Source organism: Pogona vitticeps, chromosome 2, assembly GCF_051106095.1.
Source record: "Pogona vitticeps strain Pit_001003342236 chromosome 2, PviZW2.1, whole genome shotgun sequence".
NCBI lineage: Eukaryota > Metazoa > Chordata > Lepidosauria > Squamata > Agamidae > Pogona > Pogona vitticeps.
The window spans coordinates 169,918,944-169,926,892 of NC_135784.1; the positions used below are offsets into that span (position 1 = coordinate 169,918,944).

The 7,949-nt window shown below is 45.6% G+C and overlaps 1 long non-coding RNA gene across 1 annotated transcript; it reads right to left on the reverse strand.

Annotated features, from left to right (window-relative positions):
- Window positions 1-646: 646 nt before the first annotated feature.
- On the reverse strand, window positions 647-5,219 carry LOC140704167 (uncharacterized). Its single transcript, XR_012083297.2, has 2 exons — window positions 4,438-5,219; window positions 647-2,142 (listed from the first exon to the last, which is right to left on the reverse strand). It is a non-coding gene; the product is annotated as an uncharacterized LOC140704167 (long non-coding RNA).
- Between the last annotated feature and the right edge of the window lie 2,730 nt (window positions 5,220-7,949).

Genomic DNA, 7,949 nt, shown 5'->3' on the forward strand with positions numbered 1-7,949 from the left:
GATGGATGTAATCAAGAAAACGTATTCCCTCCAACCTCCTCGGTAGAGCTGTTTTTCCACTTTTTTTTTTTAAAAAAAGTTTTTCCAAGGTTTCTAAATTAGTCTATTAATGAAGGAGCAGCTAGATGGATAAAAATGCACGGCACTTTTAATAATTAAAAAAGACAACCCAGTTGAAGCATTTGGGGACTGACAGGTGAGCTGGCATTCAGTTGCGTGGTGGGAATGTCCATCTTTTGATTTTTGAAGGCAGGAGGTACCTGGGCTCGCCTTGCAACTCAAGTGTGTTATCATGAGTACTGCTTTAAATTGATTACATCTCTCTTCGTCTTCAGAGTGTTAATTTCCCTGGTTGGTCTTAGAACATATATTGGTCCCCAATCAGGAAGAAGGATCTCACAAATAGGTTCTGCTAGAAGTTGGGAAAGGTCCTTTTGGACAAATTCACTGGTAGTTATTTGTGTTACTTTTTTCTCATCAAAATTTATATAATTTGTGCAAGTTCTGTTTGCACAAAGCTAGATTTCTGTCCCTTTGACAAGCAAAGTGTGCGTGCAAGCAGAAAACATTCTTTTTAAAAGATACAAACTTTCCCCTCAGATGCCTGTAATCCTTAAAAGATCATGTAAACAAAGCAGCCGTCATAATGATTTTGCATAATTTGTATTAATGTATTAAAGCAAGATTCCAACATGCATTTGCAATTATTCAGCTATTCCCTTACTCATTCAGATTCACACTTGGAAAAAAAAAGAATGTCAAAGTCACACTCCAGCTGCTGACTTAATTTGACCTCAGCCTCCAAATTCTGTAAGTGCTTTTGAGAAACACTTGTAATTTAATATTTCTTGTGTCATAAGTTTGTATTAGAATTTCCTTTTTAAAGGGCTTCTTTTAAAGTGCCATTTAAGCAGCCTGTCATTACTCATCCGCCCCCAAGGTGCAGGGGTGGTGATGATGAGTAACCACCCCTTTATTCAGTTACTCAGCTGAATAGAAGAGACTGCTTTAGGTCCAGTCAAACTGTGTCCTCCCTGGTCTAACTTGTAACAGCTTTCCAGGGTTTTAGACAAGGGAAAATCCCAGCCTTGGCTGGAGATGTCAGGGATCAAACCTCCTCCACTCAAAGTGACAACCGCGAGCGCACTGTGGATGATGCCAAGCCTGCGGCTCTCAGATCTTGGCTGGCTGGAGCAGAGCAAGCAGGAACTGGGAGAAGGCAAGTTTCCTCCTTTTTTTAACAGGCCAAGATGAGGGATCTTTTGTCCTCAGACTCAGCCAATGATAATGGACTATGGGAAGATCCTGGCTGGAATGAGCTGTGGAGTTTTGTTGTTGTAGTATATTTTTTATATTTTAAACTTTGTTTAAATTTTAAATAATTGTAAAACATTTAAATTGCTGGCTGGTACTCTTGTACTCTGGCCTAAGATGGCATGACATAGGCTGAGATTATAAATAAATTAATAACGATGGAAAATCCACACTTGACATTGTTGCACCCCACTGGAAAAGATCTTCCAGTCACTTCCTGTTTTGCTTGACACCCTGGTGTTGCAGAGCCACGACTTACATGGCTGAAGCTTGAGGATCCTTTGAACATCCAAGGCATGACATCAGCTGCCAGAACTTGTAGGGTTCAGAGGGAACAGGTCTACCATTATCAGAGCAATCAGAAGAAAAATGGATTTCCTCAGGAAGAGAATATTGTTGCAAACTGTCCCTGTTGTTATGCAAGCTATTTTAGGGTTGTATTCAGAGCCATTAGCTTTATAAAAGTCCTGTTTTTCATTTGTTGAAATGGACTGATCCAGCATCCTGTGTTTTTGGACTTTTTGAGGGGAGGGCAGAGTAATGATTGCAGAGGTTGTCGAGAAGAGTATCTGTACTTTCAAATTTACCACTACATCACCAACTAGAAGTGGCTGGTATGGTCTGTTTTGCTTCAAAGGCATGGCTGGAAATGGCCCCAGTTCTGTCTGAGGATGTCCTTTCCTAAGCCAGATGGACCCAGCATCTGATTGAGTAGGCCCACAACTTTCAGAAATCCACAGCCGGACTAGCTGATATGGTTATTATGCTGCATAGATCCTGCAGATTTCAAAGGGGTTTGAGCAAACTTCCTGTTTGCAGGATTGTTGGCTATATAATAAAAATAACACTCATTAGAAGACTATTCAAAACTTAATGATCATCATATGCTAAACTGATCAAACAAATGAATTTGAATGCATTGAACAGGAAAATATTGAATATTAGAGAAGTCAGGCTAATGACTACCCAGCCCAAACAACAGTTAATGTAAACCAATCACTCAACTCTGTATCAAATATGAAATTAATTAAACAAATTGCACTAATGAATATCACTTATGGAGCTAATAAACAGAGAATGCCAGGCTTGCAGAATTAGGCAGTCAAGATCGGAGGAAACTTCAGTCACAAATCTCTGCCAGGTGTCGATTTTTACACCACTGAAACCCTAGCAGGGAGGACGGTGAGCTAGGCCTGGGCAAATCCGGCCAGCGATGCCATTCTTCGAGGCACTTTCTTGGAAGGTGAATAAGAGAAGGGCAAACATCCACCACCCGCCACCGTGGTTCAGCTCATAAACAGGCTTCTCACACTAAGCTGCCCCTTTCCTCCACTCCCCCCATCCCCACTGGAGAAAACAGCTTTTTAACAATCAAGTGTGCAGCAGCTTTAAACTCCTCCCTTAACTTCCAAAAACCCTTTCCTCCATTTTACCAGGCTACTACTCTGGCAACAGTAGTGCGAAAGGAAAGGAAAGCCATATCTGCCGCCATCCTGTCCAGGGCAGCGCTAAAAAAGCTGACCCATAATCACCACTTAACTCTGGGAAATGTGGTTTCTTTCCCCAGCACTCTTGTGCACAGATATGGAAAAAGTTGCTTTTATTTATTTATTTATTTTTTTGAGAGCACCTCCCAGAACCTTCTAGCCTCACATGCTCAGCGGCCATGCCAATTGGGGTTTGGTGGGAATTAATTTTCCCATATTTGACTAAGAGTAGCCTTGAGAAAATTCAATTTCCCATGGCACCTGGGTTACTGCTACAGTTGTGCTCAAGGTTCAGTAGCCAGAGAGAAAGAAAGAGCAGCAAGCGAGGTGTGGGCAGGGCTCTTTGATATTTATAAATAAAAGGAAACTAGCTGTTCATTGAATAAGGAAAGTTACTCAAGGATAGAGGGACGTGGTGGCGCTGCGGGCTAAACCGCAGAAGCCTTTGTGTGCTGCAGGGTCAGAAGACCAGCAGTTGTAAGATCGAATCCACGCAACAGAGTGAGCTCCCGTCACTTTGTCCCAGCTCCTTGCCAACCTAGCAGTTCGAAAGCATGCAAAAGCGAGTAGATAAATAGGGACCACCTCGGTGGGAAGGTAAAGAGCGTTCCGGGTCTAAGTCACGTTGGCCACGTGACAACGGAAACTGTCGTCAGACAAACGCTGCCTCTACAGCTTGGAAACGGGGATGAGCACCTCCCCCTAGAGTCGAACACGACTGACTAAAAATGTCAAGGGGAACCTTTACCTTTACCTTACTCAAGGATAGTGCAGGAGCAGAGAGATTCACCAACTTAAATGCAGAAACCCCTGGAGGCAGCTTGCGTATTTACAGGGTTTTTTGCAGCCATCATGAAGAAACTGTGGGCTGCTTCCTCATTCTATCCCGCTGTCCGAAGAAGCAGCAAGTGGCCAAAAAGGAAGAAGGAAGTGAGCCTGAGAGTAGCAGTCTAAACACAGAAATAAAAATTGCAAGAGGGGAAATAGCTGGGCTATCAGCCTCGTCAATGTTCCCCACACACCACTTCCATTCACGGATTGCCCATGACTGCCCTCTGTTTTAAAAGATGGACCATAAATTCCAAACTGCTCGTTGAGAAGAAATTTGAAACCAACATGCATGCTGCAGCTATTTCCACCTAAGAAGTGAACCTGGCCTCAACACCATCAGCCACGCGAACTTGGGACATAAATAACAGCATATAAGTTTGGGACTACCCACAAGAGTTTGATGCACAGCTTTGAAGATGATGATTGATCATCGAAAGCTTGCTGTTTGTTTTTGGGGTTTTATTCTTTTTTGTTTTATCTTCTTAAGGGGTCAATTAAAGGTATCACCCGCTCCTGCATTTGTATTGTTTCTCCAACCATGTGGCCTTTTCCTGATTTTTCCATTCGCTGTCTACATATGTTGATGTTCAGTTCCAACAAGTGATTGGGTAGAAAGAAGATTGAGGTGTGGAAGATTAGGACGACTGGGCTCTTTTGCAGCTCAGACTAAAAAACCCAAGCCAGAGAAGAACTTCACAGCAGAGTCTTACCGCTCATCTCTTATGCAAGACAAATGCTGTGTAAGTCACTAAGGAAACACAAGCTTTCCCTTGAACTACCAACCTTATAAGAGACAAATACCTACCGGAGTCTTTCTCCGTCTGGACGGCGGTTGCTTTCAAAAGGAGAACAGCCATGTCTTTCTGCCTCGGTGGCCTTCAATGCAATTTGCAATTTGTTTTGCCCCCAAGAGGAATCGAACCTAATTAAAATCACATAACAATAACAACTATGTTTTATAATTATTTCAAAGTACAGCCCCAGATGCTTCCCCACGCACAAACGCACATCTACACCGGATTTTATGAAAATCTGTCTCTCTTCACACCTTTTGAAATAAACACCTAGCCTGAAGAAGCCAGGTGGGGGGTGGGGTGGGCTGAAACCTTCCCGGCCACTTCAGATAGTCTTTAAGAAACAGGATCACACCCGGGATGGGGGGAAGCTGTCACCCTCCCAATGTGGGTGGCATCCAGCTCCCGCTAACCCTAAGGGGCATGCTCAAGGATGATGGGAACTGTAATCCAACATCTGAAGGGGCAGAAGTGTTCCCACCATTGGATAATAGGCACACCATAAGCAGCTTGCTTCCTCTTGCGTGGTTGCGTTATTTGGGCAACGCTCTGGTTTCCGAGCCTGGTTACAACGAGGTGTGAATCTTTCCAGGGTGCTCTTCGGTAATGGCCAGATCCCCCCCAATTCCCTGTGGAGTCAACTACTCAGGGGAGGCCGTATCTCCTATATGTCTAACAGCCCTCTCCCTCCCTCGCTGCATTTCGCGCCCCCTCCCCTGTTCTGCCGAGGCCTTCGGGAAGCTCGGCTGAATGAATCTGCCGCCACCACGACGAGCTCATTTCTCTCTCCAAGAGCCGGTGGCAGCTCGGAATGAAGCACCATCGTCTAGCAAGGACAGACTCATCAAAACGACCATAATACGGACGGGGGCGGCGGCGAGGGGGAGCGAGAAAGAAAGCAAGGGGTGGGGGGAAAGGAGGGGAATCAAAGAAATATTAGCGCTATCTAATAGCCAATACTCAATGTGAAATAGGAGCCAGATCAGGCGGCTTTATGAGCTCCCGGCTGCCGGGGGTGGTGGTGGCGTGTCTTGGATGGGGGGGGGGGAATGGAAAAACCGAAGCCCGTGCGCACCAGGCGGGGAAGCCGCGTCTCCGTCTTGTGGGAAAAGGCGGGAAAAGGAGGACCTCGTCACTCGGGAGAGATAAAAATACCCATTTTTCTCCTGGGCTCTGTCCACCTTTGGCTGCTGTGTCATCCGCCCCCCCAATCAGGGTGGGCACCCGCTGCCTCCCCACAAGAGCCCCTTTCACGCCTTTTGCTGCCCTATCTGTCCTTGGCATGGCGTGGGACCCGCCATGTAGTCGCATCCAACCGGCATTGCCTTGTGTGTCCGCCCTGCAGCCCTGGCTTCAAAGAAGGTGCACTGAAGATGGCCCTTGGAAGATGGGAAGCAGGCTTCCATGGGAACTGGATGAGAGCTTAGGGAAGTTAAATTTTTTGGATGACAAGTCTTGATCCCTCAGCCGTCCTGGATTCCTGAGAGGATGCCATAGGTAGGGGATCTGGCCATCCCGCCAAAGTAATCTTTTTTTTCCCCAGCTGCAGTTCCGGACTGTGGAGATGGCACGCGTACACAGAGGCTTTCCCACTTGTAGTACAATAGGATCGCGCTATCCGGGGGGGGGGAGATTAGTTCCAAACCCACCCACCACACGCGGATGCTGAAAAACGCTGCAGTATGAAATTGCTTGGTCTCTGGCTCCCTCTAGTGACCAGTTCTGATAAATACATCCTGGAAAACATAAATAATAAATAAAAATACTGTTATTTAGTATTTTTAGCCAGCTGATAAGTGAATCAGTGGATACTGATCCCGCAGATAAGAGGGTCCTGCTGTATTCCATATTTAGTGCACAGACATTGGGATTGGGGAAATGGTGTACCACCCGGGATGGGAGTAAACCGCAGTTCCTTCAGAACTAACAAAATACCTGAAAGAAATTTCATCAGCCTTCTAGCAGCACCTTCCAGACGTGTTTAATTGCAATTTCTGCTGCTCCTGGATAGTACAGCCTGTGGCTGAGCTGAGGAAAGTGCGGCTTGTAGTCTTCACTGATACAGGTGAAAGGCCCCGTTTTAGGGAAGGCTGGACAGAAATTTTTTTAAGGTGCTGAACTGAAATCCAGTGGTCTACTCCATCGATCAGAACATAATTATCCACTAGACTGTGCACTTCCCATATGTTCCAGGACATTTCTTGGTTCAGAAACATATCTGGCTACCTGTCTCTCTAATATCCATGCATGTTTTCTTTTCTTCCACTGCAGATCGATTCAGAAATTAAACAGAATCTGTCCGTGAGTGAACAGTGAATGAATTTTTTTAAAAAATGGCCTGGCATGGAAAATAGACTGATTCCTCCAGTCATGCTTCACACTAATGTTTAGAGAAATGCATCTTCTCTGAATGCGCATTCATTTTTTGTCCAAATCCATATGTTGACCTGAAAATCAATGCTATGCGGAGACACATGCTAGCCAGGAAGACTCATTGGCACCAGCCAGGAGCAATTCTGCCACAGGGGGAAAAAGAGAGCTAAAATTGGCACTAAGGAGCTGGTGCCTGTTTGCAGGGCACTTAAAAGTAGGTATGGGCAACTAAGTCTGGTTTGCTCGCATCCACCTCCCTCGCAGAGACGGTGAGGACGCTTAACCTGAAGCATTGCATCACAGCTGCAGTGCAGCTAAACCAAGGAATGTTTCTCACCTTAGTCCAGAAAGGTTGTGCACTTTCCAACTGGGCTTTATGCTCAGAAGAAATGTCCTTTGAGTGGACATTTCTCTGCTGTACAACCGCAAGTCATTGCACAGAATAGGTGAAGGCTGTGACAACGTGGTTCATTATGGTGGGATTTGCTGTGGGATATTCATCTTAGAACTCCAGAGCTGGAAGGGACCCTATAGATCATTGAGTCCAGCCCCTATCAGGAATCCACACTGAGGAATCGAACTCCTAAATCACTGAGCTATAACAACATGAAATAGATGAATTCACTTTTTTTAACTGATCATACAACAACAATTCTGGCAAACTACAGCAGACTACTACTGTATGTGTGTATGTGTTTTTATGTTATGGAGAACTTCGGAAAACTGTCTCTCTTCCCTAGGGCTATGCAGTCCTTTAAACAGCTCACTGGCTTTACAGGGAACCAAAGGAGAGCCGGAGATCAGCAGAGGGTGGGATCAAAGGAAAAGAGGACTGCGGTGTGTGGCCTAAATCAAACCGCATCAGATTGAGGGGCCAGTGTGGACACTGACACAACCCACACTTTCCATGTGATAGGCTGCAAGCCACATGACCCTCCAGATGCCGCTTGACTACCAATCTCATCAGCCCTAGCCCAGCACAGTTGCAGCCAAAGAGAGGCGTTCAGGTGAAGTTCAAGACTGTGGGAACAAAGACCGGATAGGGAAACTCTAGCCTTCTAGTTGCTGGAATGAAACTCCCTGCATTCCTGACTGTTGCTGGCCTGGGCTGATGGGATTTGTAGTCAAGTGACATCTGGAAGGTAATGTG